This window comes from Chrysochloris asiatica, unplaced genomic scaffold (assembly GCF_000296735.1).
Source record: "Chrysochloris asiatica unplaced genomic scaffold, ChrAsi1.0 scaffold00142, whole genome shotgun sequence".
NCBI lineage: Eukaryota > Metazoa > Chordata > Mammalia > Afrosoricida > Chrysochloridae > Chrysochloris > Chrysochloris asiatica.
The window spans coordinates 2,666,349-2,676,808 of record NW_006408660.1 but is presented as its reverse complement, the minus strand read 5'-3'; the positions used below and the strand labels follow the sequence as shown (position 1 = coordinate 2,676,808).

The following is a 10,460-nucleotide window of genomic DNA, read 5'->3' as shown; positions in this document are numbered from 1 at the left end:
CACTTAACAATAACAACAATAAACATCTGCTGATTAATTAATCAGTAGAGAGATATGAGGGGAATTGTTGTTAGTTGCCGTGGAGATGATTCCAATGCGTAGAGACCTCATGTATGAAAGTTTTCAATCTTCGGGAGCAGTTTGGCAGGTTTGAACCATCAACTTGCATCATCTCATTTCTAACCTTCCTAGTGACTTCACAAGAAGAGGAATTGGCCCTATTTTGCAGATGAGGAAACCCATGTTCAGAGAAGTGAAGGGATATGACGAGTCTTCGCAGCTCGAAAATGGCTGAGTGGGGCTTTGGAGCAGGTCTAGTCATGAGACAGGAAACAGGCTCAAAAATGCTGGAGGCCTTCTCCAGGGTAGCTCTTGCTTGCCCCATTCATGAGGGAGGGAACATGTCCTGTAGGGACATGACAATATGTTTGTTTCATTGAATTTATTCCAATGTTGATGTTGCAGTTGAATCATAAGTTTCACTGTTTCCATTTCAAAATGACCTGGATAGATGTTTTCTCCTTTTGTTACATTCATAGTGTTAACATGTATCAGGGCCTTGTTGTATTGTTAGAGCGGTAACTATATCCAAGCTTTGAAAAGTCATTCTAGTAGCTCCGCCTTCTCCAGGGTCCCTTCCCTGACCTCAGGGTGACTCATGTTCTGCTTTGCTTTCCCCCAAGTTCCTTACTTCCTCCCTTCTGAAATCTTTTGTATTTTTAATGGTCGGTCAGAGTTGGGGGCCAGCTTGACAGCATTTAGCAACCAGCACAATATTTCTCAAGACATTATTTTATGACTGGGTGATTTCTGCTAATTCTACCCATATCTGTCTAGCAGTCTTCTCTTTCTCCCTTCCTCCTCTGTCCACGGCTCCCTTTCCTTTTCCCCTTTTCAAATCATGAATCATTATTTTCCTATATTGCCTATTGGGAGAAATAATGGAACACCAAACCCATTGCCATCAAATTGATTCCAACTCCTGGCGACCCCATGGGTTACACAATAGAACTGCTCCATTGGGTCTTCTTGATTGTAATCTTCGTGGGGGGAGACCAGTGGCACAGTGGTTAAGTGCTCTGCTGCCATTCAAAAGGTAGACAGTTCAAACCCTCCAGCCCTGCAATGGGAGAAAGATGTGGCAGTTGGCTTCTGTAAAGATTATAGTCTTGGAAACACAGTGGGGCCGCTCCAGTCTTTCCTGTAGGGTCTGTACAAATTGTAATCCATTTCATGGCAGTGGGTTAGGTTACGTTGGTTAATCTTTATGGAAGCAGCTCACCAGGTATTTGTTTCACAGTATTACTGCTGTTGTTATGAAGTGTGGTCTCCACTCACAGTGACCTTGTATAGGGTTTCCAAGACTGATGGGTGTGAACCACTAACCTTTCAGTTAGTAGTTCAGTGCTTATCCTACAGCACCATACCAGAACTCCCAAGTGCTGGGTAGGTTCATATTGCCAACTTTTAGGTTAGTAGCTGATCATAGTTTGTGACACACGTTTAATAATATGATAATATGTGAGGGGGCTTCAGAAAGTTTGTAGAAAAATGAAATTGAAAGATAGTGGAATATTTCCACTGACTTCCCCCTCCCCGCCCCCAGCTCAATGAATGTGAAACTTTATTGAGGGCCCAGGGGTATGGGGCTTGGCAGGGGAACCAGCAGAGAGGGGCTGTTATTTGACCTTCTTCTTGGGGTGCAGATTGTTGGTGTGGTTGTACTTCTTGTAGCAGTTGATAGCTCAGGCGCAGTGTGGGGGGGTGTAGGTGGGCATAGCACTTGCAGCAGATCAGCTGGTCAGCTGTACTTCTGGGTGAGCCTGGCGCAGGGCAGGCTCCGTGATGCCAAATGCAGGTGGACTATTTCGGGATGTTGTAGTCTGAGAGAGTGTGGCCGTCCTCCAGCTGTTTCACCGAAAACGCTGCTGGGGAGACAGGCATGTCCTCCTTGTCTTGAATTTTGGCTTTGACATTCTTGATGGCGTCACTGGGCTCGACCTGGAGAGTGATGCTCTCGCCCATTGGGGTCTTCACCAAGAGCTGCATCTCTGCATCTGCTGGTTGGCTGCCTTGCTCTTCCACAGACTTTGATTTAAAAGCCCGCTTGTGCGTACAAATTTATTGATGATAAATAGAAATAACAATAATTTTCTTTTTATTGAGCACTTATTAAATGCCCGGAACTGTGCTGAGTCCTTTATTATAGCACCTCACCTAAGCCTCACTACAGCCCTATAAAGTGTGTGTGGGGGTGAGGGGGTGTCCATTATTAGCCTCATTTTATAAAGAAGGAGGTTCAGAGAGGTTAACTAACTCCTCCAAGGCTACACAGTAAAATGAGAGAAATAATATTCCCAACTACATTCTCAGTTCAAGGTTGGTTTTTGCCAAAGAGGGCTGGCTGGTTTTTGGCCAAAGACAGTGGTATGTGATGGGGGCGGTTTTTAAAGTAACATTTTGGATTGCTTCGTAAGCTTTCTTTCACTTCTTTTCAGAGGGTGGAGTTTAGAGCGTGAGCCAGTTTTGGGAAGGTGGACGGATGTTCTCAGGCTATTTATCTTTCAAAATGAGCCTTTGTATGAACCAAGCTGCGATCCCTCCCCCTCCGTGTAGATTCATAAATGATTCATCTCCATCATCTGTAATTTGAGTGCCTCCCATTATTATAAACCTTGTAACTCAGGACCTGTAAAGTGAATTTGTCCCATGTTTGTAACGACTGAGTTTCATTATCCAAATATGGAAAAAAACAAAACAACACAACTGGATTTGAAATAGAACCTCCCCAGATCATTACAGTACATTCATCACTTTCTGGAAATTCGTATTTCGTCGGTTGCGTTAGGTATTCTGTCCTGGCTCACACAGGCGGAAAACGAAGCTATGTGTCTTTAAAACAGAGTGATTTTTGTTCCTGAATGAGAATAATTCCTGAAATTAATTGAGAGGGGGCCCAGCGCAGGTGATTTGGTCACCTGCTCCACTGTCGGGAACATTGCCCACTGTGGTCTGACGTAGCAGGCACTGAGGGGCAACTTGGCTAGATACGTCCAGTTGTGCGATGGGCTCGCGCACAGCATTAACATCAGGGACTTCCCAACTCTGCTGAGGCCAGAACATGAGGAAATGAGTTTAATTTTGGTGGCTACTGGCTCATGGGGAACTTTGCTGTCCCGTGGCAGCCCAGACAGGAAGTGCAGATGGGATGGGCCCTATCCAGCCCAAATCTATGTTACATAGATTTCTACCCCTACCCTCATTGTTTGGCTTTGATTGGGAGTGAGATATCTCCCTTGCCTCATTTAGGAGGTTTCTGGGATTTTTGTAATCAGTCAGCTCCATTGGCCTTTTCCTTTATGCCTTTTGGGTTGTACAGCAGGCTTTGAAAACTTGCATGACACAAAAGAACCCATTTTCCAGGTGTTCAGAACACCAAACTTCACTGTATCTAGACTCTGTGCCCATTCAAGTTGGTCCCTATGAAGGTAGATGGTAGAATTGTAGCTAGCATGTTTTTTCAAGACCTTTCTCCCTGGGGGTAAGATGATAAAATCCTCCAAGTTCTCTCCCACCCTCCTGGCAGACAGGTTCTGTGTGGCATTTCAATAAAGCGTCTGTTGGCTGAGACAACAATTTAAAAAAGAAAAAACAAAAACAAGTTTGGGGTAACTGCAAAACTGGTCCAACCAGAAAGGTGATTTGGAGGCAGGGCTGTATTCTGTAGGAAAGGTAAGGCTGAACGTACAGATTTCTACCTGGAGCCTAGGTAAGCATGAGTTTAACTGTGAAAACGGCCCTGAGGTGTTTGCAGTATAAAATCATTTTCTGGTTTTTCTATCAGAGTCCTCTCATTTTTGATAAGAAGGGAACATTCTTGTGTGTGTGACGTAGTGGAACCAGCCTTGGCTTTGTAATTGGATCTGAGTTCATGGTTCATTGTTATGTGACCCTGAACTAGCCACTAAGCTTCTTTGGTCTTGGTGTCCTTGGACTGTACAAAACTAAATCCAAAGCTTCCGGTGGAAGATGCTGAAACAGGCTTCAGCCCCAAGCACCTTCTGGGTTGTAGAAAGTCAGGAGCCTGAGCCCAGACAGAGCCTACATCACTTGTCCGTGAACCATAGAGAGCCCACCCACCTGCTTCCAGATTCTCCCAAGCAGGTGTCTGTGTGCACCTTTATGTGTGTACAGAGCCATGCACAAAGGTGCCTTTCCTGCTGGTCTCTCCTGTGGTGCAGCATGGGAGTAATTCTGGGCCCTATCTGAGACCCTGAACTCGCTGCTCCTCCCAGCTCCAGTGCACATTGATAACATTCTTCCCTTGCAGTTTGAGCAGAAGCTTGGGCCCTGTTGGTGGCCACAGCACACAATGCCAACTGCTGTCAGCACCTGGGTCCTGCTGACCACAGTGGCCCCGTGATCGCACAATGTACTGTCAGGAAAACGCTGGAACAAAAAGCCTTTCTCCCCATCACTGGGTAGGGCCGCCCAGTATTGCCCCAGAGACATTTCTGGAGCCAAGGGATCTGAGTAACATTTGTCTGTGTTTGAAAACAGACATGGAGTGGCCTGAATCACTGGGGAAAGTCACACGCCACTGTGGTTGGTTGTTACCTGTCACCCCGTCCTGGTTTGGTATCATCCCTGTTTGAAGAACTTACCCGAAATTCTGCCTGGAGTGGGAATAAGAGCTCTTGCTCTGTGCCGAACACTATGCTCTGTACAGCTCAGCCTCACCCCTGCCCTCCAGAGGGGCCTCTCTTAGTGTTCTCAACTTGTCGTTAGCTGTCATCAAGCTGTCATTCTGGCAGCCACATGCCCAGTGGAACTGAACACTACCTGACCCTACCTCATCCCCATGGCCGTTTGCAGATTGGACCATTGTGATGCATAGGGTTTTCGTTGGTTGATTTTGGGAAGTAAATCACAAGCCTCTCTTCCTAGTCCATCTTAGTCTGGAAGTTCTGCTGAAACCAGGTCAGCATCGTAGCAGCATAGAAGCCTCCACTAACAGACAGGTAGTAGCTGCGCATGAAGCGCATTGGCTGGGAGTTAGACCCAGGCCTTCTGTCGAGTTGGTTCTGACTCATAGTCATCCTGTGTAGGGTTTCCAAGGAGCAGCTGGTAGGTTTGAACTGCTGGCCTTGAGGTTCAAACCGACGCTATGGTTGAGTGCTTATATTACAGCCCCACACCAAGAGTCTGAGCCTTCTGTTTAGAAGGCAAGAATTTTGCTGAGCCACGAGCACCTCACATTCCCCTCTTACAGACAGGTGAACTGAAGTCTGACCCCCTTTCTAGTCTCTCCGCCATCTTGGTTAGACGTGTGCCTAAACGGTTGTGTTGGGTGCTCTGAACAATAAGCAAGTGTGTGGCAGGAAATAATGTCTATAGATCTGTGTGTCCCACAATATATTCAAAAAAATATTTTTGTTTTGAGAAAGTATACAACAGAAGATGCATCAATTCTACATGTAGCAATTTCTCCATGTACAGTTCAGTGACACTGAGGAATTCTTTGAGTTGTGTGACTGTTCTCACTCCCCTTTTCTGAGTTGTTCCCCCCTGTCTAGTACATAAACTCATTGCCTTCCCATCTAGCCTTTTGAATTGCTGTCATCAACTTGATTTCATATGTTGTTGTTGTTAAGTGCCAACCCTTTGTAGGGTTTCTGAGAAGTGACTGGTGGGTTTGAACCGCTGACCTTGCAATGATTAGTCTAGTGCTGATCTTGCAGCACCACTAAAAGAGCACATTGTTCAAGGCAGACAGTCTTAGTTATGCTGTGCTACTGTAACAGAAAGACCACGAATGGATGATTTCAGCAAATCGAGATTTAGTCTGTCACAGTATAGGAGGCTAGAAGTTCAAATTCAGGGGACCAGCTCTAGGGGGATGCATTTCTTTCTGTCAGCTCCATTGAGAAACTTCCTTGTCTCCTTTCAACATCTGTGGGCCCTTGGAGATCAGCTTGTGTCTTGGTATCTTTCCCTGGGTCTAGGAGTTCTCAATGCGGGGACCCTGGCTCTTCTTGGTGGTACTGAAGTCCTTCCCTCTCTGCTCACCTCACTTCTCTCTCCTTTTATCTCTTGTAAGATAAAAGGTGTTGCAAGCTACATTCCAGGGAAACTCTCCCTATGTCGGATCAGAATAAGGGTGTTGCAACTGATTGGCTGATTATATTAGGCCACGCCATGGTGGATAAGTACATCGTTTCATAACTACCAAACCTCTAAGAATCATGGCCTATCCAAGTTGATTCATGTTTTTTGGGAGACACAATTCAGTCCATGACATTATTTACTCAACCCTAAGCTGTTGCTTAATATTAAGACATAATGTGGTATTTTTGGTCCAAGGTTCAAAGATCATCTCTGGACAATATTTTCAGAGGTTCATTTAGCCTCCATGACTCCACAAAGCCTAGAGTCCATGAAGATTTGAAAATCTGTTCTGGATTTTCCCTCTTTTGATCAGGATTTTTCTATGGACTCTTTAATCAGAAGGTTCAGTAATGGTCGCTGCACTACCATTCTTCTGTTCTCACGATAAAGGAGGCAGGTTTTCATGAAGGCAGTTAGCCACACATTCTTTATCCTCCTCCTTTTTCGGGCTCTCCTCCTTCCTCTGTTGTATCAGGCATTTGTTGTTGTGAAGTACCATTGAGTGAATGGTGACCCTGTAAAGGGTTTCGGAGGAGCGTCTGGTGGGATTGAACCGCCCACCTTGCAGGTAGTAGTCCTGTGCTTATTTAACAGCACCACCCTAGGCTAATGGAGATCAATTACTGTGCCTCCGGTAGCCAATGTAGCTTATAAGATCCTGGGCACTACGCAATGAACTAGGAGGTAGAACAGAATCACTAAACATGTTATTCAGCCAATTAACGGGATGCCCCATCCCTTCACTTACTCATTTCTGATGTCACCCAAACACCTACTGGTCCAGTCCAGTCCAGTCCAGTGGGGGAGATGACAGCAAGGAAAGGGTTGCGTCTGTCACTGTCATTGCTGCAGTAGTGAAATAGACTTGGAAGAAAAGTAGAATGACTTCTGAGCTAGAAAAAGCAGACAGTACTTTCCCCATAATCTTTTTATGAAAAATTACAGATGTACAGAAAAATGGAAAGAATTTTACACCTACCACCTAGGTTCCCATCGTTTGTCTGTCAACCCACCCATTTGTCTGTTTTTGAATTTGACATCATAAAGTTTTAAAAGATGAACATGTATAGCCACCAGCAGGAGCTACAATATAATTTCAACAAAATTTTTCTATGTACTTTGTTGTTGTTAAGTGCTGTGAGTCGGTTCTGACTCATAGTGACTCTGTAGAGGGTTTCCAAGGAGCGGCAGGTGAGCATGAACTGCCAATCTTGCAGTTCAGACCGACTTTGCAGCCCAGTACATTAACCCACAGAGCCACACCAGGACTCCTTCTGTGCACTGGGAAACCAAACAAATTTCTTTGATTCATTTTATTGTGATATTTGCAGTGGTCTAGAACTAAACCCACAACATCTGAGGTCTGCCTATATAGTCAGTAACCAGCAGAAGGAGGAAAATCTGGCCTCATTTGCATTGTTATTTGTTATGTACATTGACTTTGGTGGGGGTAACTTGGTGGGGGCGGGGGCTGTCTCTTGAGAAACGCATTTCAGTGCTAACAAACTGCCCCACCTTCCCAGCTTGGTCCCTGCAGGACAAGGTCAATACCTTCAATGGCAAGATTAAAGGAGAGGCCACCAGAATTTGTTAGCACCTCTGAGCAGCTCCAGACATGGCCACCCTGAGGAAGGGTCCCTTTGTGTAGAGTTGACCCCTGCAGATGTTGGAGTAGGCCCAGTAGCCCACAGCCAGGAGAAGTTGTTGCTTTGGTTCCCTCAAGGGACTCAGCAGGAGAGTGAGAGTGGCAGTGGGCACAGGCCTAAAGGGACCCACACAGTGGAGGTTCTAGGGGTGTGGTGGTTTCCTCCTAGACAACATTTGGAGGCGTGGAGCCTGACTCTATAGTCATGAAGTCGTAAAAATGATTTACTGAGTGTTACCATGCACTGGGCAATCTGTGCCCTGCTTCCCGTGTGTTGTATTTAATCCCAGTATCCTATTGGACATGTAGGGAAACTGAGGCAGCAGAGGTGAGGGTACTTGCTCAGCTAGGGAGTGGTCAGACCAGGATTAAACCCCTCTCTAGGAATCCCCTGCTTACCCTCTTTACACTGCATTATGGAATATTTAAAGTGCCCAAAGCTGTTTCCCCCATTGTACCTTTTGCAGCAGCTGCAGTTGGAATGTTCCAGATGGCTAGCCAGATGTGCTGGGTCACCTTGAGTGGAATTTGACCTGCAGACTCCCTCCCCCAGCCCACACCAAAGCCACTGCCTGGCCTCCTTAGGCAGGGGGAAGCTGGCATTGGTGCTTCCTGCCTGTGGGTTTGGTACCTACGCTAGCCTGCCTGGTGGTCTCTGTCCCCTGGTGGTCTTTGTCACCATGTGAGCCTGCTTTACTAGACACGGCAGTGTGGACAGAGATAAGGTGGGAGGGAAGCCCAGGTACCTTTTTCCAGGCTCTGAGGGTCAAGTTCAGGTTGAGCCTGCTCAGAAAAGAACCAGCCATTCATTCCCTGTGTCGCAGCTCTATTCTGGGACCTTTGTAGGGAGGGAGCTCTGTGATGTCTCCTGGAGGAAAAGGCAGGCAGCAGGTTCCAGACACTACCAGATAAGGTCTACTCTTATCCACTTGATGGGCATCATCATCTGTAAAGAGGCACCATTATTTTATGAACCACCAAGAAAGGAAAAACACTTCCAGTTAAGAGTTTCAATTTCCAAGATGAATAAAACTGATGTCTTAGAATTGGATTGTTGCATGTCATCCTTGTCATACCTGTGTGTTGGTGCTGTTGCCACACTCCCCAGATGGGACAACCGAGGCTCTGCGAACTGAAGGGACGCCACAGAGCTGGGGTGCAAGCCCAATGTCATTCTGCCAACTCTCACTTTTTTGGAGAAAATATACACAACAAAGCACCACCCATCAACGGTTGCTTATATGTCCAGTTCAGCGACATTTGTTGTTTCCTGTCACCATTCTTACATATCATTTCATTATGTCTCCGCATATCATTTCACTACTGTTAGCTAAGACCCTCCATCCCCTCACCACTCCCGTGTGTGTCAGTTACTGTCGTCAACTTGATCTAACTAACTCTTTAAAGAGCACCTTTTTTTTTTTCTTTAAATGTTTCATTGTGAATTATGTGATAGTTTACTTGGGAGAACATTAGTTTTACATTCATCCTATCGTATATCGTTTCATTGCCATGGTTACAATCCCCGCCATGTATCATCAACCAACCAAAGAGTATACACTACAAGCCTTCCCCCCAGTTGTCAGCACACAGCCCCTCTCCCTCTCTGGGTCTAAAGTCCCCAGCTGCTCCATCGCTCCACATCATCGTCTCTGCCTCCATCTCTGGTGTCACTGCTTCTCTGGTAGGGTCCTGCCCTCTGTTCTTCTCCCTTCATGGTCCCAGGGACCTCTGTAAAGAGCACCTTCTTAAGACGAACATTCTTTACTAATGTTGCTAAACTGTTGTCTGATTTTAAAGATGGCATCCTGGGAGAGTTTGGGTTCAAGATTGATCTCAGGGTACCTCCCAATTGTCCCCTGCTTCTTGCTCTGCTTTCCCCATCTTTATGAAACCCCTTGTTAGGTGGCTGGGGTCACATTGTTAGTATGTTCTCCTTAGTTCTTATTAGAAGCTCATGAACACTGGGTTGTCAGCTCCTTATCTTCCTTATGAAGCTGCTGAAAGTGAAGGGAAGGAACTTATCCATGGTCCTCAGTAAATTGGCCCCTCTTCTCCCACCTCATAAGATGCCTCATCATACCTCTTAGCCAGTTGGTCCATTAGTAATGATCTGCCTTTTTTGTCTAGAGGGGTTTCTCACAGCATTAGTTCTCTGAGCTACTCCTATGCTGTACTGCCCAGTATGGTACTACTGGCCACAGGTGATTATTTACATGCATGAAAATGAAATAAAATTACAAATTCAGTTCCTCAGGCAACACGTTACATCTCAAGCTCAGTAGCTACCACCTTGGACAGCGTGACTCTAGGGAGAAAGGGCACTGTAAAAAAGTAGGTTTACCTCTTAAATGGCAGTGGTGGTGGCTGTGTGCCGTGGAGTTGGTTCCAACTCATAGTGACCCTGTACAGGGTTTCCAAGGCTGTAAATCTTTATGGGAGCAGAACGCCTCATCTTTCTCCTGCAGGACAGCTGGTGGGTTTGAATTGCTGTCCTTGAGGTTCACAGCCCGATTGGTAACCACTACGCTACCAGAGTTCCTTACCTCTTAGATACTCCATTGTATTTTTTTTTTCTTTTCTTAAATGATTTATTGTGAATTATGTGATAGTTTACATGGGAGAGCATTAGTTTTACATTCATTCT

At 45.8% G+C, this 10,460-nt stretch overlaps 1 protein-coding gene across 1 annotated transcript in view; it reads left to right on the top strand.

The window, feature by feature from the left end:
• GLTP (glycolipid transfer protein) overlaps positions 1-10,460 on the top strand; it is a 30,817-nt gene that overhangs the window by 13,192 nt on the left and 7,165 nt on the right. The gene's annotated exons all lie outside the window — the stretch shown is intronic.